The sequence below is a fragment of the Monomorium pharaonis genome, chromosome 5, assembly GCF_013373865.1.
Source record: "Monomorium pharaonis isolate MP-MQ-018 chromosome 5, ASM1337386v2, whole genome shotgun sequence".
In the NCBI taxonomy this organism is placed as follows: domain Eukaryota; kingdom Metazoa; phylum Arthropoda; class Insecta; order Hymenoptera; family Formicidae; genus Monomorium; species Monomorium pharaonis.
In genome coordinates this window covers 19460839-19476006 of record NC_050471.1, presented here as the reverse complement: position 1 = coordinate 19476006, position 15168 = coordinate 19460839, and the positions used below count along the sequence as shown (strand labels likewise).

The following is a 15168-nucleotide window of genomic DNA, read 5'->3' as shown; positions in this document are numbered from 1 at the left end:
AACTATATTTTTATAAATATTAATCGGATTGACTTGAAACTTTCAGAAAATGTTTCTAATTATAAGATGTTCTACTTTTAAATTAAAATTAAAAAAATCAGTTTTTCAAACTTTTTGACTGCCCATAAGCCCTTAACTTTTTCATATGGATTTGTCTCACTTCCTCCACCCCCACGCTCTAACTATTCACCGATACATGTGCCAACATGAAGAATATTCATTATAACATTATGAATGTCACACGGATATAAAAAAATGCGTGTTTTTCTTTCATTTAATATCTTATTTAATTGTTTTAAAAAGATAAAAGCTTCATAAAACCAATTTTTGTTCTTATCCGAATTTTATTCCAACCTAAATAAAATTTTATTCTATTATTTTCTTATTTGACACTTGTATATCCTGTAATTAATTTTATTTTTAACGCTCTCACCGATATTACGTGCCTGCATGCGTTTGTATGCGTGTGAATATGTATATTTCAGATAAAACAAAAAATTAAAGCCACTTGCATATATATATGAAAACTTTTTAATATCATTTTTAATATCATATACTGTATATATATATATATATATATATATATATATTATATATATATTTATATATATATATATAAATATATATATATATAAATATATATATATATATATATTTATATATATATATATAAATATATATATATATATATATATTTACTTCAGCAATTACATGCCAAGAAGGGGACTTGGTTTACATAATACTTCTATCACATTCATTCTTTCATCCGTCCATACACTGAAACCTAACTCCTAACTTATTAAGATTTACATTCTTATCCTAATATCACGGTTTCATCACAGTTGGTTACATACAGACTATTTCCTTAATTTACTTATACAAAATTCTTTACCTACCACATTAACTAATCTTTTCTTTACACGCTTTAAACGCTTTTTTCTTCTCAAACCAAAATTTTAACAACACCTTCTTTTTTACATCGTCCAAATCATCACATAGTAGCTTATCTATTCTTTCTCTCCTATTTCTGCCTAAGGTTACAAACCATGACCTCGTAATCTCACACTCTTCCACAAAGTGATTTAAATTATCTTTATCTTTGCGACAAAATACGCATTCTCTATCTACCTCGCTTAACCAATATTTATTATCTTCTTCCATGTTGCCGCATCTAAATCTAGCTAACACTCTTATTCCTATACCATTCCTACCGCTATCTACGTGTTTCCTACTTAAATACTTTGGCTTCCGTATTTTCCTATCCAATATTACTGCATATCTCTTATTATATCTCGCCTCGCTTAATTTACTTTCCAATTCCTGTACCTGTACATCTTTATCTCTGGCTTCTAATTCCTTGCCAATTCTCCTAGCTACTTCTCCATCTAAACCTTCTAAAGCCTGCGTACTCCATCCATTCCTGTTGTAATATCTTTCTCTCTCTTTCCCATATAGATCATTCCAACCAAATTTCCTTTTCTCATTCCAACAAAGTTTAACCCATCTGTAATCCTCCATAGCTTTAATTTTTTCCTCAAACCTTCTAGCCCTTATGCCCCATTTAATTCTTAATTTATCTAAGCCTAGCTCTAACATCATAATATACCTTGGCGTGCAAAAATCTATATTGAAGACCCATCTTACATAATCTAATATTACCTTTTCTAATTCTTTCTTTTCTTCCCAGCCCCAAATTTCTACCCCGTAAGACATAACGCTTTTAATCAAGTAGCAAAATAACATCCATCTCCTACTAAAATCGTTCTTACAAATTCTTTCTGGAAAGGTATACTGTATATATAATTTTAATACGTTAATAGATTCGAAAAATATTGTAAATAACATTTGACTAAATAATAGTTGTGTATTTAAAAGAAAACGAGAAAACAAAAATAAATAAGTTTTTTATAAGTTATTTACAATAAAATATAAAGTTTTTAAGATAAACACTTCGTTTAACATTATTTTATATTAAATTATATAATTGTTTCAATTCAAGCTAAATAGGAATACATGTAATAAAATCCAATCATCAATAGGAGCCCGGATTTATACTTCTCATGTCACGTGCGACAGACAAGTGTATTTAAAATGTTAATTAATATATTAATAATTCTTACAATAATAAAACGTTTCTGATAATTTAGAATAAAAATTCAGCCAAAAATCTGCTTAGATTTCCCTTTTCTTTTTATGTAAATAAGTAATTTAATATTCAATATCTTATTAATTACATAAACAAGAACATTTTAAAGTTTGAAATAAAGTAATATAATTATATATTATTAACTATACACATATAATTTTTAATTATTAAATACGTTTTAAGAATTATTTTAAGCCCGATATTTTGCTTCTTTGATCTAACTTTGTACGTGATCTTTATGCAAGTATGGTTATGGAAAAATAATTACTTCTACATGAAAAGTTTCTGTGTTGTCTTTTCTGAAAGAAAAAACTGAAGAGAGCTATTTTTATAGCGTCGTAAGTCATAAAACCAATTAATGTTACAACAAAAAATGGAACTAAATTCAAAACTATTATTTCTATCTGTTATAATAATAAATGTTATAATATAAAGACTCTATAGACATTTTAATACATAGTACTAAAAAAAAATTTAAACAGAATGCAACGAAATGTATTTGACGTGTAAGGTAACTTTTTTAAAAAAAGGTAAAAGCGCCAAGTATACACGCGCAAAAAACGCCTTCAAAAATGTATTCTTGTACAAAACAATTTAGATTCGATACTAAAAAATGAGAGTATTAAGTTTATTCTCTACAAAAATGACACGAAGAAAATGCGCTAACTATAAAAATGGATGTTTATACGAAATAGAACATATATTTTTTTATTATTATTCTTTGGCTGGCATTCACAGTTTGGTTTTTCGTTAAGCCCACATCAGACTAGAGAGTGATATTGGGATTGATTATAAATATTACAAATAAATATTTTACTTGGCAAAACTTGGCGCTGCTAATACTAAACACACACACACACACACACACGCACGCACGCACGCACGCACGCACGCACGCACGCACGCACGCACGCACGCACGCACGCACGCACGCACGCACGCACGCACACACACACACACACATACATTCAGATTCACGCACAAGAAAAAAGAAAGAGAGTTGGCAAATTATTCGGTTTAGCAGCACCAAGTTTTTGTAATAAAATATTTTTTTGTATTAAAATATTTATTTGTAATATTTGTATTAATCAATCCCAGTCTGATACGGGCTTAACGAAAAACCAAACTATGAATGTCAACCAAAGAATAATAATAAAATAGTAGATGTTCTATTTCGTATAAACACCCATTTTTATGGTTGGCGCATTTTCTTCATATATTATTACTTTTGTAAAGAAAAAACTTAATACTCCATTTTGTAATGCCAAATCTAAGTTGTTTTGTACAAGAATACACTTTTACGCGTATACATGGCGCTTTTTTGTACCTTTTTTAAAAAAAAGATAATTTTGTCATGGTAATAAAGACAACGTTTCTTAAAATATTTCACTCTTTGCGAAACTTTAAACCGCAATATCTTCGCTCGTAAGTCACATAGCGAATAAATAAAAACATTTTATTATACAAATCGGATCCAAGCTATCTATTAAGCCTATTTACAAATTTATTAATTGAACCGTTATTGAGATCCGATAATCTACGGATCTCGCAAACGGCGTCTCGCGTAATGTATAGAATCAGCGATAGTACCTCGCTGTGCGTACACGCACCGGCAGAAATGGTGTCCCGCGACGTTCAGCGCGCGGCGATCACCCACACACGCAAAGCGCCGTACGTGTTACTGGGCGCACGGAGGAGCCGGGGAGATGGGAGAGGAGCGAAAAAAGTGGGGATCGCGCCGGTGTTGCATCCTTCACTAACGTCGCACGTTGAAGAAGGATAGAGCTAAGATGAGTGAGAAGACGTGATACCGACTCGATGGTGTCCCAATATCCGTTTCACTCGCACTCGATACTAATATCGTCTCTCGCTCGCCAATACCGATGCGTCGTGCTTTCCTTTTTCTTTGAGAGACGGCTATCCGAGTGCACGAAGCGTCGACATTTATTCTATTAGCATGTCATTCATTACTTTATATTATGTAAAGTGATAAAATTTAATTTAAAAAAACACAAATTTTTATTGAAATATTAATTATGTTATACATAGAAAGAAAAAAATTAACGTTTATCCCAATTAATTATTGATTCACTTATGATTGCGTAATAATGCTTCTTTTTCATCCCGTAACAAATTTTTGTGTGAAATTATAACCATCGTTACGGATAATTTTCAGACTCACTATAAGAGTTTCTTATCCATTTACAAATTTAGAGTATAAGATTAATTTCTTGTATTGTAAGTAAGTGTGTGCAAAATTGTGTAAATAATAATTTTAAAAGATAATAAAAATTTTATTTTAACATTTAGATTTATTTAATGTTGATAGTTTGTAAGTTAATTGTAGTTTGTAAGATAGATTGTAAGTTAATTTTTTGTTCATCTAACATTTAACATAATTAATATGGTATTGGCGAGCGAGAGACGATATTAGTATCGAGTGCGAGTGAAACGGATATTGGGACACCATCGAGTCGGTATCACGTCTTCTCACTCATCTTAGCTCTATCCTTCTTCAACGTGCGACGTTGGTGAAGGATGCAACACCGGCGCGATCCCCACTTTTTTCGCTCCTCTCCCATCTCCTCGGCTCCTCCGCGCGCCCAGTAACACGTACGGCGCTTCGCGTGTGTGGGTGATCGCCGAGCGCTGAACGTCGCGGGACACCATTTCTGCCGGTGCGTGTACACTTGGCGCGAGACACTACCGTGCCTCTTGATATTGCCTGCATTCAGGATTGTGGACTTGCGAGTATCGTAAGTCTAAGACCTTGTCTACAATAAAGATTTAAGCTTTAAACCGTAAGAAATTGACTAATCACAATTGAGTATTCTTATAAAAATCTACTGTGATTGATCAGTTTCTTATGGCTTAAAGCTTAAATCCTTCATTGTAGAGACTAGAGGTAAGTCCCATAACTCTCTCGCACGTAATTTGATACTTTTACAATTCTTATTAGTTAATATTATTTGTCATAATAATTTTATAATATTTCTACAATGTACAAGTTACAAAAACCAAAAAATTTTTTTTTATTTTTTATACTTCTGTGATATTGATATGCAAAAACTTTTAAAGAGAATTAACTTTTTTTTAAAATAATAATTTAAGAATATTTATAATGTTCCATAGCTCTCTATAGGTTTCATAATTGCAATCTCTGTTTTTGCTCCTCAATAAATTACACAACCATACAAAAAAAAAGTTCGATGTTCGAGAAATTACATCTACCTACCTCCCTGGTTTTCGATGCGCTGAATCTGAATCCGAGGTCCATTTCACTCCATTAAGTCCCAGTTTTTCATAACCTCAAAAATGTGAAAATTCGGGATGAACTTGACTTTGTATGAAGAAATCGTTCGATTCTCGGCTGGAATTTAATGGAAACGTTAACCGGTGATATTTAACATATCAATGTGCTAAATCCAAATCTAACACACGGTTAGCTTTGTGATGTCGGGATTCACTTTTAACCACGTAAAAAAAGTGAAAATTGGTTAAATTTGCACTATAAAATAAAAATATGGCTGGTGTAAATCGGAATCAAATGCAACATGATGAGGGGGCGTATTTTGATTCGTTAAAAGGTGTAATACGTTCCTAACCTCAAAAAACTCAGAAATTTCCTTAATAATGTCTTTTCGTCGTGATTTTGCTGTGTAAACTGGAGAGAAATTGGATACTTCTTGTGTCCATTACGTGACAAAGTCGCGTTTGGACAGAAACTGCTTCTGAATCTGCTGTCATGATGGATAATGGAGACAACTGCCTTGAAAGGGGATGTACAGAATGATTCGCTTTGCGGTCCATCATGGTAACGAAGCCAGCGAAGGCGCGCTGCCCTGCAAGGGACGTTAGGTTGTGAGGATGAAGCCGCAGTGTGTCCGACGATGAGTTGACATTATCCTCATCAAAGTCGGAAAGTCCTGATACTTAGGCCTGGGGAGGTATCAGGGTTATCACCCTTAGAACGGTGGATTCACCTGCGATTGAGACAGGATTCCTAACGTGCTGGTTTTCAATTAACGAATCAAAATACGCCCCCTTATCATGTTGCATTTGATTCTGATTTACACACCAGCCATATTTCTATTTTATAGTGCAAATTTAACCAATTTTCCCTTTTTTACATGGTTAAAAGTAAATCCCGACATCACAAAGCTAATCGTGTGTTAGATTTGGATTCAGCACATCGATATATATTACCGGTTAACGTTTCCATTAAATTCCAGCCGAGAATCGAACAATTTCTCCGTACAAAGTCAAGCTCTCATTCCGAATTTTCACATTTTTTAAGGTTATGAAAAACTGGGACCTAATGGACCTCTGATTCGGATTCAGCGCATCGAAAACCAGGGGGGTAGGTGTAGTTTCTCGGACATCAAACTTTTTTTTGTGTGGCTGTGTTATTAATTACACAGTCCAACAAAAAAAATTATTTTTTGCACAGATACAACAATGTTTTCTGATCAATTTGAGGTCGCAGAATCTAAATCTGACTGCAAAATTGACCCATCATGTCAGGTTTTTAACATATCCTTTACCAAAGTACCAAAAAGGGGCAATTTGAGAATCTTTTCGTATAAATAACACAAAAACGCAACCTTGTACCTTATTGTGCATAACAAAAATCCAATGACTCAATATACATATATAAATCATTCAAACCATTGATATGTGACCTATAAACCACAAATACAAAATGTCCAAAGTCATAAACCTGTTTTCTGTAAACCCCAAGCACGTAAGTTTGGAGTTCACAAGCTTAAATTGCTTACCTAAAATTTTTGAAACCCAGACCTGTAAATGAGAAACAACATCTATCGAACTCATAAACCAAAAAATTATTTCTACCAAAAAATGTTCAAAATTACCTCTTTTTGATACTTCGATAAAGTATATATCAAAAGCCTAATGTGATAGGTCAATTCTTCAGTCAGATTTAGATTCAACGATCTCAAACTGACTAGAAAACATTGTTCGCTGCAGCTGCGCAAAAATTTTGTTTTGTTGGTGGTTCAGATCTTCCCTCTTACGGAGGCTGACAAATTTCTAAACATCATCATATATGGAGATAACATTGAAAATTTTTCTTATAAAGCAATGAAACACGTTAAAGCAGTCAGCTGATCCTTCAAAACAAGCGTTTGACGTTTGGAGGCACGGAGCATCGATTAGACCAAAGCATATATCAAAAGGCCGAAACATTTCACTCACAAATCCGACGGCCCTTTACTTAATTGTTATATATTAAATCCGCGTGTTTCCTTCGATTCGTTCTCGAACATTTGAACTGTGTTATATTCAAAGAAGTTCTGCTTATAACATTGACAGTATGTAGAATATATATTTTTGTCTTCATATATAGATTTCTATAATATTTTTCTTGTAATATCCTTTGTAACTATCCGTTACAACTCATTATAGATATATGCTGTTATGATTAATGGGCTTTGTGAACTTAGCACCTGACTTGCAGCGATCTTTTTCTTTTTAACCTTTTCGAAAGACCTTTGCATGTAATTAAATGTAGTAAATTATTTAAACAATTGCACTATAGATGAATATAGTTAATTTTTAAGTTAATTTTGATCTTAAATTTGTTTGCGGAACTCTATTCAGAGTCGTTTGTAGTAGTTTTATTTTTGTTTGTAGTTATCTTCAAAACACGTCTATTAAGCTAGCACAACCACTTTTGCACAATAAACTTATACAGAAATTTAATGCTCTTTTGTTGCTAATTTGTTATTCAAGTTCCGATTTTTTTGCTCCAGGCGATTAAAAAAAAAGTTCAGAATTAAAGTTAGCACAGCTAGAGAAAAAAAATAATTTTTAATTAAACTTTTTAATTAAAAAATCGGTAAATTTCTTTAGAGCTAATTTTTCACTAATTGTTTACCCTAATCCCGATTTATTTTCTCCATTTTTAAATTCCGAAAATCACCCTTAAAGTTACCCTCTAGTAAGAAAACATTCTAAAAATTAAAATAACAAGATTTATCGATTAATAACGCTTCTGGGATTTTGTTGGTTACCGTTTATAATAAATCTGATTTTGTTGCTCCAGCCTTAAACCTTAAAAACCACAGCTGCATATTAGCACAACACCTTAAAATTGTAAATTAATGGGATATCTCAATGGATTTTCTTAGAATTTATTTCTCGCAAAATACAACGGTTAAAAATTTATTGCTAATTGTTTATTACAAAATTTGGTGGCTGTGCTAGATTCGACTCAAAAATAAAGTACCCTAAAAGAATTTGTTACTTAGCGGATTTGTTTCCCAAAGTGTTTCTAATTTTTGTTGCTCACGAAATATGCCGTTAAAAATTTGTTGTTAATTGTTCATTGCAAAATTAGAATCAAATAATTAACTAACATAAAAATACTGACTAAAAGATAATTAACTAACATTTTCTCACGAATGGTGCAACTACAAACAAAAGTAAAAGCATTAACTACAAACAACTACAAACGATTTTGAATCAGGCGGATTTAAGATATCTTAACATTTAAAAGACGTCTTTTAACTAACTGTAAGTGTAAAACGTCTTTAAGACGTCTTCTGTCTCGATTTTGGACATTGTGCTATCTAGGGTAGTTTATATCATAATTTTAAATTTCTGGTTCCTTTATCTATAATTTCTTAAATTATAACTATAGCATTTTTTATTGACGTTATCAAAATTTAAAAAAAAATTTTTATTCTGTCAGGGTAGCCCCAAATATTAATATAATATTAATATAATCAAAATAACTTCTATTTGCCCAACTTTCTTAAATTTTGTGAATTTAAAGCTTATCGTTTGATTTTATACTCGTTATGTAAAAATTCAAATTTTCCACTGCTCAGTTTTGCATTGTAAATTTTGTTCCAAAATAAATACATAAAAATAATTCAGAGCATTTCTATTTTATCCTATGGTCTTAAAAAGAATAGAAGGAATATTATTTACTACACATCTTTGGTATCATAATTTAACATATGGAACTCACTAATTCTATTAGATATAGGTGAACTTAATTCAGAACAAATGTAGTGCTTGAATTGATTGTCTATCAAATTAAGGTAAAAAAATAAAAAAATTTTATGCCTAATTTTACAGCAAATTCGATTGAACGCACTAGTATGCAATGATACTAAAGGCATTGTACATAAAACGAAAGATAATAATGTGATACATTTTTATACTTACGTTAAAGTAACATATAGCGGTTTTAATATGCGTCAGTGCGCACTAATGCAGTCCAATTGAATTTGCTACTAAACAAACATACATGATATTTTATTTTAAACATACTAATAATTTTAAAAATTTGTCGAAAATGTTATACAATAATAAATAAAATAACAAAAGTAAATAAAATAACATTATGCAATAAAATAATAATTTATATATAATTAACATTACTGCAATATTTATTATGCAATGTTACATTAACTTTACTTTATTATTAACTTAATGCTATAAGAAACACTATTACGATGTTAAAAAATGTAAATGTAATATTATTTATAATGGCATTTCATATATTATTTCAACATTACCAAAATCTTCAAATTATGTTCCAAAGTATGTGCAAAATGATACTGCATACAACATTAAAAACTACATATTTTAAAAAACTTATAAAGCAACAAATTTTTTCTTTTTAGCAACAAATGAATAATAAATAAAAATATTAATTAAAATTGATTTTGCTCATTTTGTTTCGCTAATTTATAAGACGTATTTGTTCAGGATTAAGTAGAGGAGAGAAGAAGGTTATGGACTAGATATGGAATTCGCGATATCTCATAGACTTTGTGTTGAATTCTGAGGATAATTATCTGAATTACTTCTTTACAACTGTTTAGATGTTAACATGGCATAACATGGCCACTGGTTATTAGTGTTTGTTTTGTTGTCATAGAAGCTGCATTTCAGTATTGCAAATAACCAAAAATTCTATAGTTTATTCTTATGTCTATTCTTTACCTTATTTTGAGAAATATGTCAGGTTTATTATATTAATTATCATTTTATATTAATTTTTTAACTTTAGTGTAGTTTAAAGGGCTTGAACATAGCTTTCAAATAATGTAATTTAATTTAATGTTTGACGTAATGTGTGCATATATTTGACCTGTAAAATTATACTGCTTGCGTTTAAGGTTATGGACCCTTGCGATTGTAAGAATTTCATTCAAATATTTTTTACAATGAGCATTGATTTTTCATTTTTTATAAATAAAAATAATTTTGAGAATATTCGTTTATAATGTTCTATATCCCCTTACAGGTTCCACAACCGCAATTATTTTTCTCTTTTTAGTAAATTGTTAATTAAATTATGTAATATGTAAACAAAACTTGTTAAATAGTCTTTGTCATGTGAAAGCTTTTATAAATTAAACATAGGTCCGAGGATGCTAAACTGCTCGTCAAACTTGATCGAGGTCGATAATGTATTAGAGTCATTTGTGCACGTCATTAACAAAATTTTGTATGTATTTCTTTTATAGATTTAGAAATCCTTTTCCAAAATTAAAGTTTATGTATTAATATCAGCTTATGAATTGAATTTCATACCAAGAATTAAAAAAATTTTTTCAGATTGCTCTGTTGAGACACGAAATATTTACCAATATGTATCTTTTTTATTAAAACGCCTACGCTCAATCTGAAAGCATATTGTTCCTTAATGTTCACTCGTGTGCGGATCTGACTTGATTTATACGTACAAGGTGCAGAATTTTTATATCAAGCTATTTTGTTACAAGTCCACGCCAAACGCCAATTAAAAAATTTTTGATTTTTTTGTATAAAATCGTTACGTCCGCACACTGTTATCGTCTATACTTTAATTGTGAAGAAATTTTAATTCTGTAAATGCAATAAAAAGTTAGACAATGGAACAAATTGTACAATTCTGTCGATAAAACAAACGACTTTAGGATCCCCTTAACACATGTATTAACATAATTTTTGTTATTCTATCTTTGTTTTACGACCATAAAATTTACGTAATAACCAATGAAAATAGAATGACAAAAAAGTGCTTTAACATCTTTAGAAACGCGTCCTAAATATGAGCCGTTATCTGTTTATTAATATAAAGAAACAAAAAACAAAAAAAAACAAAAACAGAACTAAAAAAATATTATAATATAGAAGATTAAATTTTACATTGTTTTTTAAGGAGTCAGGTCTTATGAGGTTTTTATCTTCTTACATTTTCTTAAAGGGTCAAACTGGTATAATCGATTGAAAGATAGGTAATTTTTAAACGAGAATGTCAAAGAAATAATAAAGCTGTATATCTATGGTTTAGTATTTTATTTAGTACGCGATAAAGGTATAAAATGTGTAAAATAAAAAAAGTAATATTTTTAGTGCCATTTATTAAAATGTTATAAAGTCAATTTTTTCTGGTATCGATCTTTCCGCCATATTGAACTATCTAAAACAAAAAAATAACATTACATACTAAAGTATATTAGAATTCGATCGGTTTAGTCGTTATTGAGATCTGATAATCTCAGGTGCTCGCAAGTCGCGTACTCGCGTATAATACACGGCGGTCTCGCGCTGCGCGTTCACTTGGCGCGAGACACTACCGTGTCTCTTGATATATTCTCTAAGCATTGACTAGGGATTTTTATAATATCATTGTTAATTTGCAAAATATTAACAAATTAATTAACAATTTTTGTACTAAACATGAAACCAAAAGTTCAAAAATTTTTTTTTGGTCAAATTTCATCATATTAAAAAAACTCGATCAGTGCTTAGAGAATACAACATACACATATTTTAATGTTTTTTTTGTTTTAAACAATTTAATATTTCGAAAGCATCTACACCAGTAACTGGTGCAAAAAATTGACTTTTTATTATTTAATAATTGTCAAAAATTCGCATATTCAAATATAACACATCGCATAGTAAAGATGCAGAATCAATAGGAAAAAAATCATATATTTGGGAACATCTTCATTACTGTGAAATATGCCACATTTGTGCGTGCAATTTTGGACAGTTCGGTTTTGCTTATTTTAAACACTTTTTATTTAAAAACTATTGTAGCTAACATTTTGATATTGGAATATATTCTTACAATAATTCTTTATAAGAATCTACTTTTAACCCTTAGCTACTGATGTAGAGTCAATCTGACCCCAACTAAATTAAATGTTCAATTAACTATCAAATATTCACGAAAATCGTACTTGACATGCCATTTAGTATCAGTTTAAGGTATCTTCTTTCACTCCTATCTCAAAATACCACTCGCCAAGCAGCAGTGTGGCATTCGAGAGAAACAGACGTTTTAACCTTGGGGGTTTAGAGACCCCAGTGTACTGTTTCTGATTATTTGAAATATTTCTTTTTAATTTTGTGTGTAATTTTTCTCGTTCATTATTTTTAATTAAAGGTAAATATATTATAAAAAGCAATATAAATTTTAAAAATAAATTATTTAATCATTTTCCAGTGTCATCAGGATATCTTATAATCTCCAAAGTCTCTCGAGTTCAATAAAATCTCCTCAAAGAAGATTAAGCAGAGATTTTTTATGAGAAACATACAAAGAAAAATAGAATTACTTTGAAAATAAATTATTATATTTTGTAAAAATTATTTGTTACTTTTTTTCTAAAATTCATCACTTTCATCCAAAATTAATACCTTTTTTTGAAACACGCACTTTTGACTGTTTTTTTTTTTTCTTTGAAGAGTCATCTTGAGAATTACAGATTAAATTTTTAGCTTAAAACATTGAAAATTGTATGAGTTACAATTTTTTTAGTAAAATAAGTGATTTTTGCATTTTTTTTATTTTGGGAAATTTTTCACTTACTCAAAATCAAATTCTAACTTAAACAATCATTTTGTCTCACAGTAAGATGTTTGAAAGATAACACTGTCTGACACTATTTTTGTAACACAAATGCGAATAGTCATTTTCAACATATTTTTGGCTGCTGAACACGAATCCGTCGTCAAAATTTGACTATCACGTTGTTTTTAAAATATAATAATTAGATTTACATCCCTTTTTTATACATGAAAAATACATGCAAGTCATTTTATTCTATCTAAATACTTCATTATGTGGAAAGTAAGTGCTGTTCTACTTATATCATATAATAAGATTATATAAATTAAAAAGTAATATGAAATAATAATATATAATATGACAAAAAGATTATAAAAAGACAACCGTACTTTGCATTACCCGAGAGATTAACGACGTGATCTGATCTCGTGTGCATGTATGTGCATTTAAGTGTGTGTGTGTGTGTGTGTGTGTGTGTGTGTGTGTGTGTGTGTGTGTGTGTGTGTGTGTGTGTGTGTGTGTGTGTGTGTGTGTGTGTGTGTGTGTGTGTGTTTTACATTTGTGCTGCATAAAACTTCCGATATCTCGGCAATGAAAAATCATATCGAAACAAACCAAAATGCATTCTAAAGCTAAAAGTTGATATTTTCGAAGGATATTAACAAAATTTAATAAAAGAATTTAATGCCGATATTACAACGTCTTGAAAACCCTCAAAAGCGTCATTTTTTGTTTCTTTGACGCCGTTTTTCTCAAAATTATGACGTGTTAGTTAAATTTTAACAACAGATTCGTGTTCAACAGGCAAAAATACGCCGGAAATGACTATTTACATTTGTATTACAAAAAGAAGTCAAATTTTGTTGGATAGCGTAATCTGTAATTTTTTCAAGGCACTAATGTCAATATCTTTATTACAGCAAGCATTTTTGTTATTGGGGTCATTTAGTGTACCGATTATGAAATTCCACTGAAATGTACCAGGCAAAAATGATAAATATATATATTATTATGATCTTTGTAAGAATTTTGTGTATATAATTATATTTTAAATTATATATATTTGTACTTGATTAAATTTATAAACATTTTACTGAATGTTTCTAAAGCTACACATAAAAATAATTTATATCTTATTTTTATCTACATCAAATTTTCTAATTGTACAAAAACACATTCCCTTCGAATAAAAATATAAACAATACCCTCTCCTCCTCCTCCTCTCTCTCTCTCTCTCTTTCTCTTTCTCTCTCTCTCTCTGTTTGTAATATATAAAATAAAAATAATATAATTAAATATAAAAAATCGATGTAAATATTTTGTAGTTCTTATCATATCTTATTATCATAGTTTCATTATGACGCTGTAATGATGGAAAAATTTTTCTGTTGTTGCTTAATTCAATTCAAATAGTGTATGAAAATCTCAATTATCCAACAAACTTTGCTTCACGTCTCGATCTAAAATTCACACACAAAACACTCCTCCATAAATAGAACGTCGTGTAAACGCAAAAATTTCGGGGCGCGTCACGGCGTTGGTTACATCGCCACTTTGGGGGACATCGCATCAACTCACCATATTAGATCCAAAGGTACAATCCGTGTCTACGGGCACATCTAAATCCACAGATTGGCAGAAAAAAACATTGACAGACTTCACCTTTGTGTGCACTTGCGGAGAGAAGAAAACTATTGGACCGAATTAGTCACGAGAACTTGGACGTGTTAACACGGAACTGCCAAACACACCCGAGCAGTTTAGAACGAACTGACGCGTAGTGAACTGACTGATATTCACGCGAATGAAAGGAGGTAACTTCCCGATTTGCCGCACACCGGCAGCACCGTTATTCTACTTCGTATAGGCTCACATGAGAGATGAGAGCAGAGAGAAGGCTGAGAGATGACATGGCCCAATTTTAGGTGATCCTCGAATGCAATACGCCCTCTGTGAACATTAAAAACGTGGATATGAACTACATATCCAATATTTACGTTTAGATCAAAAGGTAACGCATACCCAGATAACCAAGCGTACGATCTCGTACAAAATACTGCTGCTATCGTATTGTTACTATACTGCCACGAGATGGCGGCATATGGAGTAACTGGACGATAGCAGTACATGATATTACAGTACAGCTTACAATCACTGTACTTGTACTGCGTATTGTCGAATTTAAATAAATATATTT

The 15168-nt window shown here is 30.6% G+C and overlaps 1 protein-coding gene across 2 annotated transcripts in view; it reads right to left on the bottom strand.

Annotated features, from left to right (window-relative positions):
• The window catches only part of LOC105838994 (ADP-ribosylation factor-like protein 4C), a 77974-nt gene extending 63081 nt beyond the window's left edge, over positions 1-14893 (bottom strand). Inside the window, exon 1 of one of the 2 annotated variants that reach the window (XM_036286504.1) lies at positions 14550-14893. The gene's annotated coding sequence lies outside the window, so the exon portion shown is untranslated. The remainder of the gene's footprint in view (positions 1-14549) is intronic. The other variant, XM_036286505.1, reaches the window with a different exon arrangement.
• Positions 14894-15168: the final 275 nt, after the last annotated feature.